Here is an 18,828-nt window from a genome sequence, read left to right on the forward strand (position 1 = left end):
GAGAGAGGGGAGCTGGGGAGTGGGTGGACTGACTGGCACCCTGCCTGACAGCCATGGTAAATTGGTGTTGTTGTCCATATGACACGTCCATGTGTGTCAGTGTGGTGCTGTTGTGAATGATGCAACAACCTGTTGAGATCTAAAAATGTTTATTATTGTACTTTAGTAGGCTACACAGGGAGAGAGCGAGCACAATCCCTTCATGAGAGTCAACAGCTGGAAGTTAAGAGGAGGTGCATCTGTATGCTGGCATCTCTCTCTCTCTCTCTCCCTCCCCCCTCTCCCCCTCTCCCCCTCTCTCTCTCTCTCCATACAGACTGGCCGCCCACTGAAGACCCAGTTGACTAGCGTCGCAACTGGGCGATGCACCTCCAAGCATATATCTCTCTTTTTTTACTAGGAATTTGAAATATGCTACAGCATTTAACAGATATTTTTTACAACATTTTTTTCCTATCAGTCTTGTCAAAACAAGTTTACTTAGCCCATCGTTAATGTACTAGACGACGTTTTCGGTTTCATATGTCACTGAAAACTGACGATTATTCGCAAAAGGCACTACAGTTCGTAGAAACAGTAAACATACCGGTAAAACGTTTCTTTGCGGCGTGGATTGGATGAAAACAAACAAAAACAAAAAAAATCGCCGTATATTTTTTATCAGCCGATTTCAAAGGACAACTATCTGCGATGGTTCCGGGAGAAGACACGTACAAACTCGCTTGAATAGCAAATCTGTGCCAGGCGTATGTGAGAAGTGACGGTTGTGGAGAGGACGCGACTATCCCCAGAACTGCTTGAGTGGAGACTGTCTATTACACAAGGTAAACATATAGCCCCGTTGATCTGGTTTGTCTGTAGGCTAAACGCAGATTTACATTAAACCGGGGCGTTTTTGTTTAGCTCTGTCTGTCTGTCTGTCTGTCTGTCTTTATGCAGAGCTATAGAACAGCACAACTGTCATTAAGGCAGGCATAGACATGCGTGTTGATACAACACGTAGTAGGCCTACGCATAAAGGCTTATAATGCATGACGTCCTATAGGCCTACTGAGTTGTGTGACCATGTGTTTGTGTGTGCAATCTGTGCATACATGTGTCTGTGTATACTGTAGGCTGCACTGTGTGCAGGTTGTCTATGCATATATTATAATCATGTCATCTTATGGAGGATAATATAGGCCTATACCGTAATGAATAATGTCCACACATACCTACACATACCAGATTCTCCTATGAAAGTTTGTGCGAACATTTGTGATACATTTGACTAACTGCATCTGTACATTTGGGTGAAATTATTGATCAGGTGTCTGTGTGTGTGTGGCCGTTGTAACTTAGGGGTGACTGCCAGCCAGGTGACAGTTTCTGGAGCCATTAATTAATTAATGGCTCCAGAAACTGTCATGGTTTGATCAGTGACAATATTGTTTCTGTCTGTCTGTGAGTGTGGCTGACATGCATTTCAAGAGCATCACTGTATATAGGCTAGTCTGACTCAGAAAGCACGTTATATGGATTAGGTGCAGGTGAGGTGAGTCTACTCTAGGCTATTTGAGTCTCACGCATCAAAGCACATGCACACGCACACACACACACGCAGGCGCGCACACACACACACACACACACACACACACACACACACACACTTAAATCCATTCCTGCCCCTCCCTCATGGATAATAACCTAATGATTTATGCTCTGTCATAGGACAGTGTTGCACACCTGAAGTAGCAAATCTATAAACTCATGACCCGCAAAACACCGTTTTACGACAAAGTATAAATCAGGCTAAAGGCTCCCCAAACACTTTCTCTACAGTCACTGAACAACCTTGCATCTTGAATCTTGGTGATTTCCCTGCTTTCGTTTGAACAAAATAGGGTTTACTTCCAGTATAGGCTATACGGCAAGTTTTCTGAGTCTAAAGGGCCAAATTAAATCACAAAAGCACAGATCTATATCTGAAAACAATACAATTCTAAAGCAGTGGTTCCTGAGGTTCCAACCTGTACAGGTATAGCCATTTAAGTCTGAGAGGGTGTACAGTACAAATGTACTGTACAGGCCTTTAACTCTGACAGTTAATTTGTACACTCTCAGAATCACGGGAAAAATTGGAACCACTGTTCTAAAGAGACTGAAAAGTTAGTTTTTTTACTGGAAGTAAAGAAGTTATTTTCTCTGGGATTCCACAGCTGTGATGTCGTTGCTGTCGGGTGGAAACCTCATATTATGTCCAAAACCTACTTAATTCAAATTCAAAGTAACAAAAATCTACAAGCTAAAAACTTTTCAATATGCCGCCTTTTGAGCTTTAATATAGATCGGCCTATTTTGCTAAAAGTTTTGTGTGACAAAGTAGGGCGTTGATTTATGGAAAAAAAATAAAACAAAAAAGTTAAAATATGGAGATAAGAGGTTTCTGCCCGACAGCTTTGATATGCAGGTTGCAGTGCTGTTGCATCAGGCCCGTTTCCTGAAGGTGGACAAACTCACACACTCACTCACTCACGGATGGACTCTTGAAGGGGTTTTCAGAGCCTAGCTCACTTTTCCTGTGTTGTTTTTGGGGTGTGTCGGCCCGTTACAGTTACAGTCATATGTACCCCCCCCCCTCTCTGTTCTCAAATCCACCCACACACTGTCTGTTCCGAAGGGAGGGACAGGGTGGGAGGCCTGCTCTGTGTGTGCATGTGTGTTGTGTGTGTGTGTGTGTGTGTGTGTGTGTGTGTGTGTGTGTGTGTGTGTGTGTGTGTGTGTGTGTAAAAGCATGGTGTTTTTTTGCATCGCCCTCCCCACAATGAAAAAGAAAGAAAGAGAATAAATATGATAAAAATATAATAATACAAACTGACTGAAGCTATGGCAGATCTAAAGAGATTGAGAGACCCCTGTTACTGAACAAACACTTCATATAGCAGTGATAACTATCAGAATATTAGACTACCTGTATACTACTATATAGACATGATTCTGCTGATGGTTTTCACCCACAATGCAATGCAATGCAAAGCACATAACCCTCAGTGGGTGCATGTAAAACTCCCAGGTAAGGAACGGTCCGACGGGTCAGACTAATGGTGAAGAAGGCTGCGGGCAATTAACTGAAAATATATCAAAACCAATATTTAGTACCAATAACCAACTTAATCCTGTTTATGTAGGTTAATCGATTAATCGAAAGGCAGGTCCCTCCCCTTACATATACCAACAAATTGACACAAATATATATTCTTTCCGACTAAATATCCTGCGTTGCATAATGATAGCGTACAAAAATTGTGTGCTATCACAATTTCCTATTTAATAATTCATTCATCGCAATCGAGGCAAAACGTTTGAAATAAGCCTGATATTGATTTAAAGTCATATCGCCCCCGGGCCGTAGATATTCTCCTCGGGTGCAGCAAGGCCTTAAAACTCCCACTGAAGGCCCTTGTGTGGCTGCAAGGGGCATAAGCCCTGTTGTCTCACTACTTTCTCTGGTGTTTGTACATGAGAGTTCAGTGGGTTCAGCCCAGCCGTAAAAAAAAACCCCACCACTCCCCATGTCTCCCCTGCAGCAGAGAGGCAAGAGTAACGGGCCCCCATGCGGGGGGAGGAGGGTGGAGCTGCCATTGGAGGGAAGGAGAAGGCCTTATACTTTGGCCTCTCCTCTCCTCTCCTCTCCTCTCCTCTCCTCTCCTCTCCTCTCCTCTCCTCTCCTCTCCTCTCCTCTCCTCTCCTCTCCTCTCCCCGGCTGGGTCTGGCTGGCTGGCTGTGGTGTCGTGCTTGGGCCCAGCCCTGGACCAGGCATTCATTTTTCTCTTCTTAGACTCCAACCGCTAACTAACCACCGGCTCCCTGGTCCTCCCCCCCTCTCCCATCCTAGGAATTTCTCATTCACGTCCTCCTCCTCCTCCTCCTGCACCCCCTCTCCCCATCTCTGTCTTCTTTGCTGTTTTACATACACGCTGAAAGAACAAAACAACTGCAGCCACATATTATTTAGCCTGCAACCATTTCCAAACGCACATGCATAGACAGGGAGGTATGCACGCACATGCATAGACAGGGAGGCATGCACGCACATACATAGACAGGGAGGCATGCACGCACGGCCGTGCGCACACAGAAACATATACCTGGTTGTGCCAGCGCAGGATTATCTCGCATGCACATTCAACAACAATGAACAGACACACACGCACACACACACACTCAGATAGGCCTTGTGTCAGTCACATAAAATCCTCCTCAGTGTTAATTTACATGAGGTCCACTGTCCTCAGAGTTCAATGAACATTGAATTAATTTTACTGTGAGCATGTGGCAGCTACCTGTGGGAGCACACACACACACACACACACACACACACACACACACACACACACACACACACACACACACAAACGTTCCCTTCTTCCTTCTTCTCTTTTCCATTATCCTCTCGAGAGCCATGCACCCGTGTGTTCATTTCCAAAACAAACACAGACAGAATTCCGCGGACCTTACCACGAACCGCCCCCACCCCAACCACCACCTCTTCTTCTCGCTCTCTCTTCCTCCCTAATGCTTAAAGTGGGGTCCGGGGACCCCCAGGGGTCCTTGCGTTGGTTCCAGGGAGTCCCCAGGCCAATTAGTTAACGCATGGCGTAAGATCAGTTTAACCACTTTAACCCAATTTAGTACTTTAGTACTCATTTCAAAAATAGCCGATCTACAAGCTCACGATGCGAACAAAAATTAGAAAAAATAGTAGATCTGCTTTTTGAACCTTTTTTAATCTTCTGAAAATGCTAATTTATAAAGCTTTTAACACAATCATCTCTTCTGGGGATCCATGTCACAACACTTTTAAGATGGGATTTAGGCCCCCCTCTAAAACAAGACGCTGCATCTCAAGGGGTTAATTATTCCTAATAAAGAATCTCAATGTATAAAATGTTTGAGAACCACTGGCTTAATCTATTCTACAAAAGCAGCAGATCTACAAGCTCACAAAGCTTGGCACTGAACTGCGATGCCACACATCGTGAGCTTGTGTATCGGCTACATTCGACACGCAAACCATTGCTGTGCGATGAATTATAAACCATGAGGGTTAACACTCCCATACTCTCCTCTTAACGTCTCGCTCCCTCTCACCTCGGGGGTCTCGCTGTATCGGAAGACGGGGCATTTTTCTAGGGGCCGCGAGAACCTCAAACAAAATACTGACCTCCTCGGAAAAAAAAAAAAAGTCAAGAGAGGGAGTGGAAAAGAAAAAAAGAAGGCATAAAGGGAGAAAAACAGGATATGAGAGGAAGAAAAAAATTATGTCTCGGGGAAAAAGGAGGGAAATACGAGTGCAAAGAAGAAGGAGTCGGCCGTCAGGAGCAGGGTGTAGGCTTGTAGAAATGGACCGCGTCCACCTCGCTCCCTCCCCAGGCCCGGCTCAGCGGAACAAAGGACAGACTGTCAGCTCTTGCCTCCTTTTTCATCATCATCCGCAGTCCCTGTTCTCATTTCATCTCTCTGACGTTGGCCTGTTGCATGGTGGCGAAACTCCCTGCAAAGTTTTCCACTGTTCCCAACTTACTTATACCATTCCCGACTCTACCACCCCTCCCGTCTGTCTGTCTGTCTGTCTGTCTGTCTGTCTGTCTGTCTGTCTGTCTGTCTGTCTGTCTGTCTGTCTGTTCTTCTCTTATCTTGTAGTTGTAATCTTTCGCTTTGCTAAGTGGTGGGGAAAACCTTACACCTTTTAACCCCATTTAGGCTACGGCTATACATGCTGTCACGCGCAGAATTCCAAAGTTGAGGGTGAAGAAAATGTTGCATAAGTTAAAGCACCACATTCTGCAAATAGCTGGGAATGATCACTTATAGCACTTACTTTAAAGTAAGAGTTAAAAGAATCTGAAGGAGGAAGTGTTGCAATGTTTGTTCACCTGCACTGTGATTTCCCCCCGGGGCAGAAATGCCTCCACGTTACCATTTTTAGGTCATGCAATAGTGAAACCCTCCACTCAAACCCATTTGGTGTTTTATTAAATTGTTTCATGCAGGGTGGCAGCTCACGGCGAAGCAAGAATCTGAAGTGTTGTTGATTTAACTCTGAGAGTATAATATGGGGTTGCATTTTTTTTATGCTCTGGTTTTAGCTGGGTATACTGCCTGTGGCATACAGTAGTTGTGCTGCCAGTCTCTGTTAATATCTGTCCCAAAGTTATTGTTTTACTGTCTGTTGCGTGCCTGTCTCCTCCTCCTTATTCAAGTATTCAGTTGGAGCTGCGATTTCTTCAACCTCTCTCTCTCTCTCTCTCTGTCTCTCCTCCTTCTCCCTCCATTTCTTTGCCTATCGTTGGTGTCGGGTGGAAACCTTGTATGTCCAAATGTTTCCTTTTTATTATTATAAAACAAAAACGATTAAAAGAAGTGACAATAGTCGATCTACAGGCTCACAACGCCCAGCTCACTACCGTTGAGCGACACTCACTGTATGATGAAGTATATGACATTCATTTATGAAAAAACCCCGAAAAGTTAAAATATAGAGATAAGAGGTTTTCTGCCCGACAGCAACGCTTAGCTATGCAGGGAGACTGAAAGTACTGCATACAGTACAGCTGGGACTGGTTATTATTTACTGGCTTGGCTCACGTGGGCCACACATGCACACGTACGTACGTACGTACATACACACACACAAGTATATGTGCACTTATGCAGACACACACAGACACGCACGCACGCATGCACGCACACGTAAGTACTATTTTGCAGTGGAAACAAATTGGGTGAATCTACTCTGCACATAGGAATGTGAGGCGCATATGTTTGTGTGTTTGAGGTCTGGATGACAGAGCACAAGAATGAGAGAGAGACAGACAGAAAGAAAGAAGGGGAGAAGGAGAGAGAGAATTCTGGGATGCAGACTGCTGTGGGTCTGGCTCTGTCTAGGGAAATGAATTCCTGACAATGATGGTTCAAAGCTCTCTCTCTCTCTCTCTCCCTCCTACCACTCACTGACGTTTTCCTATGCTCAGATTTTATAACGAGAGAGGCGTCCTCCCCTTTTGTTTTTATCTTGTATTTACTATCATTCTCTCAACGCCACCCGCCCCCCCCCCCCCCCCCCCCCCCTCCACCACTCTGTTACCTGCTTGACCCCATCGTATACGACAAAGTATAAAATAGAACTTGTTTAAAACAATCTCACATTTCTCGGTATCCCTGGTGGTACCTCTCATCTGATATCTTTGTTTTTCTCCAACTTTCTCTCTCTCTCTCTCTCTCTCTCTCTCTCTCCCCGTGTGCATAGAGAGGGAGGCGGTTTGGATGAAAGCAGCAGGGTGGGGTTTGCAGACTGACAGAGTGAAGACAGGAGAGAGAGGGATGTAGGGAGTGAAAGGTGGAAGTAGAGCAGCAGAGGAGTGGAGTAGTATTTGTGTTGACTTTGTCTGCTTGCCAAGCGGTGGTGGGGTTTGGGGGTGGGGGTGGTGGTGGTGGCGGCTCGCGGACGGGGGGGGGGGCATGAGAGAAAGGCCGGTGTCGGACCGGTGGAGTGGAGCTATCAAGAGATGGGAGGCCATGCATGAGGTCCGGGAGGAGGAGAAAGCTTAGGACAAAGAGAGAATGAGAATGAAAAGAGGATGGGGGCAAAGTACAGTATATCAATAGTGCAAAGCAGAAATTACAATGTAACAAGTAAAAGCCTATAGTAATCAAAATGTACTTGAGTGCAAAAGTATTGTCATCAAAATATGCTTTACCAAGCACCAAAAGTAAAAGTACTTGATACTTGATGAGATGTCAGAATGTCCCTTTTCACAAGTTATCATGTCTAAAAAAGGTTTTGAAAATAGAAGAATCTACAAGCTCACAACGTGTCACATTATAGCCAAAGTTTAAATAGGGCTGAAGTTGTACAGTAAATGTATGTTTTCTAATAATAATCAAAATCTCCAAAGTAACTAACTAGTAACTAAAGTTTTCAAATAATTGCCTCTGAGGTGTAGTGGAGTAGAAGTAAAAGTATTGACATTTTGAAATACTATCATTATTCAATAGATTGCAAAACAGATACGCATGTATAATAATAATAATAATAATAATAAGTATAGCATTCTTTCACACTGCTAGTCTCCCACGGCCACAGGCACCGATTGCTGTGGCTACTTAAATATTTTGCCTCCTTCCTTTATATTTTATCATTATGGCTATGGATTAGTCCCAGAAATGGTTTGTAAAGTATTCTTATAAACCCAAATACTCAAACCAGTCACTGTAAAAATCTAAGCAAGAAGAATCTGAATATTTCCAGAGCTAGACATGGATAAACCGCATCTCACAAATGACAAACGGTAGGTAAGCCATGTTTAGGTGGGGCTATCCTCTAGGTCTCTGGTTGCCTCCCTGTAAAGTCATACCAACCTCCACGGGACTCCCTTAATTGCGGAGCCTGGGAGTTGATGGGCACTGATGGGACGCTTAAAGGTAGAGTCAGCGATTTCACTTAATTCAAATATCACTTATTTTTTTGTTTTGTTGTGATAATCCTCTCTACTATAGAGTGTGCTGACCATATAAGGAGTTCCTCCCTGTCCCCAGTTAACCCCTGGGGGTCAAAAAACCTTAGGTTTCGTTTTTGTTCTGTATCCTGATTGGATGAAAGCTTGTGTCCCAAGGCAAAAACGAAACCTAAGGGTTTTTGACTGAAATCACTGACACCCCCTTTAATTGTTTTACAACGCCGGCTACTACTAGTAGGGCGGGGTTACAGGGAAAAAACGCTCTCGCCAGAACATTATTTACTATTCTCTGCCTATCGGGTCACAACTCGACCGGCCCTGAGTCGGCTTAAAGCGAACTTCGCAACGTTCTACACGGCAAATCACTGGCTTTGGCTCGCTCGGTGGCGTCTCACGTCACGTGGCTCAAGTTGCCTTGAGACGGCGGTGCCTCCGTCGCGGTCTAGTCGTCCATAGAGTTATATATAAACAACGTCCCCATCAGCGTCCATCGACTCCCAGGCTCAGCAAACAAGGGAGTCCCCCAACCTCCACATACCCTCTCCCCATAGCATAGTCTAAAGATTCTAAACTCTAAATCATGTCATGGTGTTTGTGTAGGCTGTAGGTCTTTAGGGTTAGGGTGAGTTTAAATAACCACATGGACCCCAGCACAACGAAGTAAATTATTTGGACACTTGGACATGTACACTGGGTATATATACTATAGCCTACCCATGCACCCAAAGCTCCAAGTAGGGTTTAAGTGATGAAATGGGTAACAATACATGTGATGGTATCATGTGGCATGTACGTCCAGGAAGTGATGTGAGTAGAACGACACATACTGTGCGCGCGTGTGTGTGTGTGTGTGTGTGTGTGTGTGTGTGTGTGTGTTTTGGGGGGGGGGGGGGTTGACAGGTGAGTTGGAAGATGTGAGATATATACAACAATGCATGGATATCACACACACACACACACACACACACACACACACACACACACACACAGTCTTAACTCGTCCATAGACTCTACCCAAGAAGAATGTGTCTCTCTCCTCACATCTGGTGCTCTCACCCCCAGCTTCCACCCAAACGCTCCATGTGTCATAATCCTGATATGCCAAGCTGAGGGATTTTGCCAATTCCTGTCACACACGCAAACACACACACACACACACACACACACACACACACACACACACACACACACACACACACACACGCACACGCACACGCACATGCACCATGAAATCTGTCTGGGAAGCTAAACAGAGAAGCTTTGAGCATTACTGTATATCCCTGGGCAGACTCTGGAGATTAAATACTGTCGGTAGTAGTGGCTTATTGTCAGTATCAGCCAGGCAACAATGCACTAGAAGACCAGGGAGATTGATTGCTGCGGTCGGTGGCACGCCACACCTACCATCAGCTAGCCTGCCAGTACACACATCTACCCAAGCCACACTACTCATATGTTGACTTGGCAGTGCTGCCTGGGACTGTACCTAGAAGCTTGTTATGTGCTCTATATGCACAGCAGCCATATTGCAAAGAAATTGGGTCTGGGTGCTGATATTGTGCTCACACTGACGAGGCCACTGACCAGAGTTAGAGTGTCCGCCCTGAAACTGGGAGGTCGGGGTTCGATTCCCGGCCGGGTCATACCAAAGACCCTGCTTGGCACTCTGGTCATCAAAGGGTTGGATTGGGGGGGGTCAAATCTACTAATCAAATGATTCCCGAGCGCGGCGCACGCTGCATCTCACCGCTCCTTGGCTGCGGCTCACCGCTCCAAGAGATGGGTCAAATGCGGAGAACAAATTTCACTGCGGTGACGTGTGAGACAAATCGTACGACTTTGACGACTTTGCCTGGAAACACTCTGCTATATCGGTGGGTCTCAACTTGTGGTCCAGGGAGGGACCCTCATCGTTCCTTGAGGGGGTTCCAAATGGCCCCTTATGGGGGTGTAAGTAACTGAGAGCTATGGGCTCAGGTTTTAACTTAAGCAAAACCTGATTAAATAATGATTGGCTCCAGCTGCACTGAAAGACAACAAACTGACTTCTCTTCAGTGTCTATAGTCAGTGTGTTGTTGGTTTCTGAGAATTCAATCACACTCGGGGAGGCGTACACAGTGACATCCCCAGTGTTCAGTAGGAACAGAAAGAAAGGCAAAGAAAATAGTTTTTTGAAAATGGAGCGATAAAAACACCCTGTCTTGGTACTTGCAGCATCCCCCCCCCCCCCCCCCCCTCTTAACCAAACAGTTAAGTAGTGAAGACGCCAGTGTCAGTGTGAGACACGCTGCAGGCACTATCAGCAACGATTGCAGACCGGGGCTTGAGAGTTGCATCACATTGCACTGCTGAGGAGAGAGAGAGAGAGACATTGCACTGCTGAGGGGAGAGAGAGAGAGAGAGAGGGAGGAGAACAGAGCAACAAATAATGGGAGAGGAATGGGAGAGAGAGCCCACGCGCTAACTCCCACACTCCTCTTTCACTCTGTCTCTCTGTCTCTCTCTCTCTCTCTCTCTTTCATGCACTCTACCTCTCTCCTTTATCTTGTGTGCCATTTGGCACCTGTTGGTCTTTCTTTTTTTCATTTGTGTCATTTTGTTGCCACAAAAGAAAAGATGTTAAAAAAAAGAGGGAAAAAAAAAGAAACGGCACAGAAAACATATTTTTCCTTCCCCTCACCATTAAAGAACATTGTGTGCTGGGTGAGTTTCATTACCCCGTGGGCCATCATGGAAACCCCCCCCCCCCCCCCCCCCTGCTATATGGTTTCTGAAATAAATTGGTATCGATAATTAAACCAAGTGTTCCTCTATTCATGCCTGGATTATTTCTACCTTGCATGTACAGTATCTGGTTAAGTTTGATATAGCAGCGTTTGTTTTCTTCGCTCTCTCCATCACTCCCTGCAGTGCCTGAGGGTCTGTGGTTACTGGCTATTGTCCATGGGTGGCTAGGTAAGAGGTCTCCCCTGCTGTTCCCTTCATGCCTCTCTCTCCTTGCCTCCCTCCCTCCCTCCCTCCGTCCTTGTTCTTTCCCTCTTGGCACAACTCCTCCTCCCACCTCTCTCTTTCTTTCACATGAATTATTATATTTTGAGTCTTGAGCTTTCAGACATTACGTCAAGTCTAGGGACTTTTTCTAATGTTTGTTTAGAGCACTTTAAACAAGTCTATGGATCTCTAATGGTTGTTTAGACTCTAAACAACCACTCCTTTAAACAAACAGAGTGGTGGCCAAGTCTATGGACTCTAAACAACCACTCCTTTAAACAAACATCGTACTCTAAACTTTAGAGTACCATGTTTGTTTAAAGGAGTGAGGCGCCCCTCACTTCACACAAGTGTGATCTTTAGCGTCTTGGTTCCCATGCAGTCCTTCCAGCCGTCTTTCAGTTTCTTGTTTTTGTTTTGTTTTTTACTTTTTACAATTTTCCTCTTTTGTCTTTGTTGGAGAGTGCCCCGCCCCCTGCCAGGCCACAAAAACAAGGACTCCTGTCATTTTTTGTGCCGCTGCAGAGGCATTGCGTAATACCTTATCCCATTCTGACCTGAGATCAGATTCATACGAGGTTTCCACTGGACACACACTGGTCTGATGAACCCATTCTGACCTGAGATCAGATTCTAAAAATGTCAGTCGTTCTTCGATTTTTACAAAAATAGCAGACCTACAAGCTTGTAGCGCGCCACTCGGTGGCGCGCTATGAGCTTGTAGATCTGCTATTTTTCAATAGCTAAAGCATAACATGATGCCAACACCAAAATGGGTTCCCGTTCAGAATGAGTTATAAGGATGTATGGGATGGGAAGATCAAGGGAGTCCAAAACAAAATAAAACAAAACAAGGAGCGGGCACTGATCCTGGGGTAACACCACAGCCCTGTCCCTGCATGGGAATCTCCTCACTGATCCTGGGGTAACACCACAGCCCTGTCCCTGCATGGGAATCTCCTCATATTCTAACCCATCACAAAGTCCTTCATTTATCTCATTTATACTTCACGGTATACGACAGTGTCACATGCTGAAAATAGCTGACCTATACAAGTTCACATGCAAGGCATTGAGGATGCGATTCGTTTGTGAGCTTGTATATCTGCTATTTTCGGAGCACAATCTTAACGCCCCCTCTCCCCAAAAAGCACTTAACAAACCCACCTTAAAAATGTCCAAACGAACGATTCTCTACCATTATTCATGTTTTTGTCTTTTGTTTGTCTTTTGATTGCTAAATCAGCATACAGTAAACCTGTGGTCGTTAGCGCCTATACCTGACTTTAGTCATTATATTGAAACATTAGGTAGTCTATCTTTTCCTCCAACCAGGGTTGTGTTTTCAGTTAGATGTGACTGAGTTATAGGGCAAGCAGGTAGATTACCGGACAGTACACAGACCGCGTCATTGCACTGTCCCCGGATTCGGTTCCAACAGGAGACCTGTGTTACGTCCATGCTGACACTTTCAGAGTTAACCCATTCTGACCTGAGATCAGATTCTAAAAATGCCTGTTTGAAAATGACAGTTTTCTGAAAAAGCTATGTTTCTATGTCAGTCGTTCTTCGGTTTTTCAAAAATAGCAGACCTACAAGCTCGTAGCGTGCCACTCGGTGGCGCGCTATGAGCTTGTAGATCTGCTATTTTTTAATAGCTAAAGTATAACGTAATGGTATCGACCAAAAGGGTTTCCCGCCTAAAATTGGTTAAATGAACACAGGACTTTGCTGTGTGTGCTGCTATATACCTATACCGTAAAGGATTAGCCGTAATGTAACACACAAGATGGCTCCTGCTCCACAACCGCAGGAGAAGCACAGGAGAGTTCATGGGAGAGGTGGTGCAACAGATGGTACGTGGTGGGCAAAGAACTCAACGAGACAAATGCTATCTTGCACCATCTTGCATCAGAGACACTACATCCGTCATTTGCACAAGAGGTGTTCCCCCGTAAAAGTTGCTATCTTGTGCCACAGCCTAAATCCCTAAAACACCTCCGCTACCCGTTACATTATGCATGTAGGCATAGTTTGGGCGTTACAATACTGAAACCAATCACCATGCAGTGTTGTTTTTGTTGACTAAAACTAAAATATTCGTCGACGACCTTTTTTCAGGGATGAAAACTATAAAACAAATACTATAAAAATGAGCTTCGATGACTAAAACTATGACTAAATATACTGACAATTTTGTCAACAACAAATAAAAACTATACTAAAATGCCAGGGAGGGACTAATGGACAAGGGTAGAACTAAAAGACAAGTCAATTTATATTTCTAAAGTACTTCTAAATTATCTATTCTACACGCCCACAATTGTGCAATTTTGTATGCACATGTGCACATATGCACATGTGTGTGTGTGTGTGTGTGTGTGTGTGTGTGTGTGTGTGTGGGGTAGTCTGGGAGCCGTGGGGGTGAAATAAAGTTTTTTATCTCAACTGATTCTCGTAGCTTGGGGTCACCTCTTAACAATAATCAAGAGGATGCCCATTGATATCCCTTGAGCATTTTTTTTAATTAAGCCTTTAATGCCCGAAACACAAACAAATCCCCCAAAATAAAGCTTTATATTATTGAATGCAAAAATACTTGGTCTACTCTGAATGCATCAAATGTTCTTTCTACAGTGTTTATGAATGTGGATATTGCACATTATATTTGATTAATGCATTATTAATGAATGCATATTAACCCCTTCATGCCTGAAAACCCCCAAATCCCATAAATTATATTTTTGAGGGGCCCTTGCCCCTCCTATGCCCAGCTTTCCGTGTTTGTGTAAACACAAACATTGAAGACAAAAGTGAAGACGGAAAAGTGAGAATGCAAATTGTGATTGGCTGAATGACTTTTAAAGACGGTTACGCCGCGGACAAAGCCAACTCGGATCGTGACGAATCATGACAATGAACACAATGTTTTGGGCCGATCAAATAATTTATAAGACGAAAAACAAAACAAATAGTGTTGTCTCCTGGCTTTCTTTTCTTCTTTCTAATGATTTGATCGGCCCAAAACATTGTGTTCATTGTCATGATTCGTCACGATCCGAGTTGGCTTTGTCCGCGGCGTAACCGTCTTTAAATAAATTATATTAGAAGTGCCGATGGGAGAATGCATTGGGGTTTCATTTCCTGGGCCACTCGCTTTTCTGAAAGGGGGCGGGCCTGCGGCGCTCTATTACACGTTCTATCAAACAGAATTGGCATTGCGGCTGGTCTGAGGTCTGTCCTAAACCTGTGTGGACAAGATAGCATCAACACGTCCACGGGTAATACCTCCACCCGCATTATGTATAGTGGGTTGGGTGGCCGCAAAATGGGAGGTTCTAAACCCACTATATGTGCTATATATATATAACAGTGGGTCAGGACATAATAAATAAATATCCCTTCATTAAATGTTTTGTTTTTAATTATTATTTCAAAACAATAAAAAAGCATTTTTTTCATGAATTTAATACCAGTAGATACAAATTCGTAATTTTTTCAAAATAATTTCTTAAATTGTGAGCTTGTAAATCGTCTAGTTCCCTATATTTGAAATACGGCTTAGTTTCTTAATTCATAATCTATCTTTTCCTTTCCTAGAAATGTAGTGGAGTCAAAAGTACATTTGTCTTTGAAATGTATGTAGTGGAGTGAAAGTCACAAGTATCCGAAAATGCAAATATTCAAGTAAAATACAGACACTGTACTAAAACAATTTACCGTCCGTACCCAAGTAATAGTATGTACTTTGTTACTGCACTATAGCAACACAGTGGACTGTCAGGGAGGGAAGGAGAGGAGAGGAGAACACAGTGGGCTGTCAGGGAGGGGAGGAGAGGAGAGGAGAACACAGTGGGCTGTCAGGGAGGGAAGGAGAGGAGAGGAGAACACAGTGGGCTGTCAGGGAGGGGAGGGGAGGAGAGGAGAACACAGTGGGCTGTCAGGGAGGGAAGGAGAGGAGAGGAGAGGAGAGGAGAACACAGATGCAGAGGGGAGGTATGTAGTGGTGGAGCACTGGGAGAGAGGAAAGCCACGGTCCAGAGGAATGAGAAGAAGAGAGAGAGAGAGAGAGAGAGAGAGAGAGGTAGGGACTTGAGAGGGAGAGGGAGGGAGTAAAAGAGGACAAGGGAGAGGCACGTGGGGAGGGGAGGCCAGCTCAGGGCGCCGTGGAAACGAAGGTTTCCTGTCTAAGGAGGAAAGAATCTCTCATCTGTAGGGTGTGTGTGATGATACGCCTGAGGGGGTGTCACTGTGTGTGTGTGTGTGTGTGTGTGTGCGCGCGTGCACACACACACACGTGTGTATGTGTCTGTACTTTGCTGTAAACGTATGAAAAAGGTCCAGTGCCGCAATGTGTTTCAAATGTGTGCCTGTATGTGACTAGCTGAAAGTGAGTGTGTCCACATACTGTATATACACACGCACGTGTGTGTGTGTGTGTGTGTGTGTGTGTGCTGCACGCGCGCACATGCATGCGTGTTTATGTGTGTGTGTGTGTGTGTGTGTGTGTGTGTGTGCGTGTGTGCGCGCGTGTGTGTTTGCATAAGTGTGAGTGTTTTCCTAGGCGGTCGGGGATCCATAAGAGGGTCTGGGCATACTGCCCAAGCAGAGGTCATTGAGTGAAAGCCGAGGGGGGGGGGTGTTGCGGGGGGGCTCGCTCACGTGTGGTGTAATGTCTCTCTGTGCACGCCTCCTGGTGTGCATCTGCCCCGTATGTGCGTGCCTCCATACATATGGTCCCGTATGTGCGTGCCTTCCAGAATACCCCCGAATACAGCCGAAGACGTGCGTGCGTGAGAACTCGATTAGGGTTTCTGTGGAATGTGAAACCACTGTGTGGCGAGTTGGCACGCCGGCAAGAGGAACTTAAACACTGACTTCATTGTGGTTTAGCCTCTGCTTCGTATTATATCGGGGATCCTGTTTGTAATTGCCGTGCACTTCCCGACAGGTTTGGCTATAAGTCCAGTTCACTGAGTCCAAGAAGGACCTGCGTTCCACAACCCTAGTCGCGGCCTCCCCGTTTGAACCCGCGCAGGGTTTTTCCGCTGGAGCCAGACCGGTTTGGGGTTCGATGCCGATCTCGATTTTGGAGGCTATAGAACCAGACCACTATAGAACTAGACCAAAGACCACCCAAAACCAATTGTTCTGACCCATATTTTAAACAGAAAAGACAAAAGAAACAAAGAAACAAAAACAAAAAAGTATCGAAACAATTTGTACAATTTTGATTTGATGTCAAAAGATTTGATTTACAGGCAAAATAAATAAATAAATATATATAATATGTTACATATTCAGTATATATTGGGTGGGGGTGGGGTTCCCCCTAAAGTTGAAATTGGTTAAAAATCTGATCATTTCAGATATATCAGCCAGACTACGGTGTCGGTCAGACTCTAGTCACAACCTTTGCTTCCCTGTTTGAACCTGTGAAGGTGTTTCTATCTGAGTCTTGAGTCACTGGTCTAAGAGGAACCTGTGAGTTTGACTCACACTAAACGCTAGATTCTTCCTCCATGCCTCACCCAGACCACCGGACGGCATCGCTGCTATATATGAGTGGAAAAATACGACACAGTTTTGTTAAGATGTAGCTCCAATTAAGACACACCACAAAAATGCAGATTGTGGTGAAAAGCCCACATGATAATTGATAATGTTTCTCTGGTTTCTCCCTGCAGCTCTCATTTAGAAGCCACGATGGCAACTCTGTGCTTAAAGAATGTAATGTATGTAGAGTTTACAGTAAATCATTTCTCCAAGTCTCTAAAACACACTAACAATAATATCTGGGACTTGTATAGAGCTTTTCATGGTACTCGAAGACGCGTGTGGGGGCCAGGGGGGGACAAGAAATTAGAAGATTTTTTTAGGAAAAAAAACAACAATTAAAATGAATTGAAACCAATATTAACAGTATTTGGTTAAGTATTTGGATTTGCAGTATAAAACTTGCAGTATAAAACTACCTACAGGACATTATATTTGTACTTTTCATAATTTTCATAATTGTTAAATATTGGTCCTATAGTGCATCAAATGAGTCAGGGCAACTAACGAAAGGTTACTTTATCCAGTAACCGTGGTTAATGAAGAGCGAGGTAATTCGTCTTCCAGCACGTGAGGCAACAAAACATCCATAAACTCCCATATATAGATCATAATTAGATGGGTTTATGCCTCGTGACGTCATCGCCAACAGTCCTCGCCTGAGGGTATGACTCACGCTCAACATTAATGGCTCAACATTATTGGTGACATTTTTCCATCCCAAAATTCACCTGTCACTGTGCCACAAATCTTTAGAACAAATAACTGTTGGCCAAATTAGAGCAGACAACTTTACTATAGCCACATGGGTTTTATTTTTTCTTTCTTGACCAGCTTTTGGCTGGCGGTTGTGAATTTCCCACCCTTCACACAGCAGCAGTTTTACATTACCTGAAAGTAACCTAGTAGCTCTGATGTCAATGTCAGACCGGTGTTACATTTCTTTGTTTCCTGGTGGAACCCCTGGTACGCCCTGCGGTAGGTTGGTCGGCTCATTGACGCAACAGGCTTTACAGTACACTGATTATGCCTTAACCCATTTTGGGGCGGGAACCCCTTTTGGTGTTTTAAGAATTATGTTGTACTTTAGCTGTTGAAAAATAGCAGATCTACAAGCTCATAGTGCGGCACCGAGTGCCGTGCTACGAGCTTGTAGGTCTGCTATTTATTCGTGAAAATTTGGCCCAAATGTTTGAATATATTCTTTCAGAGCGAAAGTTTATAACTCAAATCTTTGCCTTTGAGGGGATGCCTGGAACAACATATTTTCAGATCGGCGGGCAATTACATATATTTTTGGGGGTCCTTGACAGGTTTTTCAGAAAGCTGTCAGGATTTAGAAGGCATTTGTAGAATCGTCCTCAGGTCTAAATGGGTTAAGACTCCAACCTTTTGATTGACAGATCAGGCATCTCTCGCCCTGCTGTGAGACAGGGGAGGGACTTCCTCTAGTGTTTAGCATGCATACGAGACTTGAGGACTACTTAGAGCAGTAGTAGTTCCCAAACACTGGGTTCGGGATCCATTCGGTTGTTTTATCAGAAAAAAAAACACACAAAAAGGACTTCATACGTACATAAACAATATCAAAGACATTTCCTTTTTTTTGTTATCACTATTATTATTTTTACTTTTAAGAAGGAGTGAAAATAGTAGATCTACAAGCTTGCAACGTGTCATGATGCGTCACATTGTGATCTTGTAGATCGGCTATTTTCTCTAGTTTGTGTACCGGGGAGATATCTAATTTCTCTTTTGGGTCTCAAACTAAAAAGCCATAGA

General features: G+C 44.4%; 1 protein-coding gene across 2 annotated transcripts in view; it reads left to right on the plus strand.

Moving 5' to 3' along the window:
- The first annotated feature begins 343 nt into the window (after positions 1-343).
- glis2a (GLIS family zinc finger 2a) overlaps positions 344-18,828 on the plus strand; it is a 35,093-nt gene continuing 16,608 nt past the window's right edge. For both annotated transcript variants that reach the window (XR_013963861.1, XM_080760153.1), the window contains exon 1: positions 344-824. The gene's annotated coding sequence lies outside the window, so the exon portion shown is untranslated. The remainder of the gene's footprint in view (positions 825-18,828) is intronic.

Source organism: Protomyctophum bolini (assembly GCF_963924005.1).
Source record: "Protomyctophum bolini genome assembly, chromosome: 3".
NCBI classification, from domain to species: Eukaryota; Metazoa; Chordata; class Actinopteri; order Myctophiformes; family Myctophidae; genus Protomyctophum; species Protomyctophum bolini.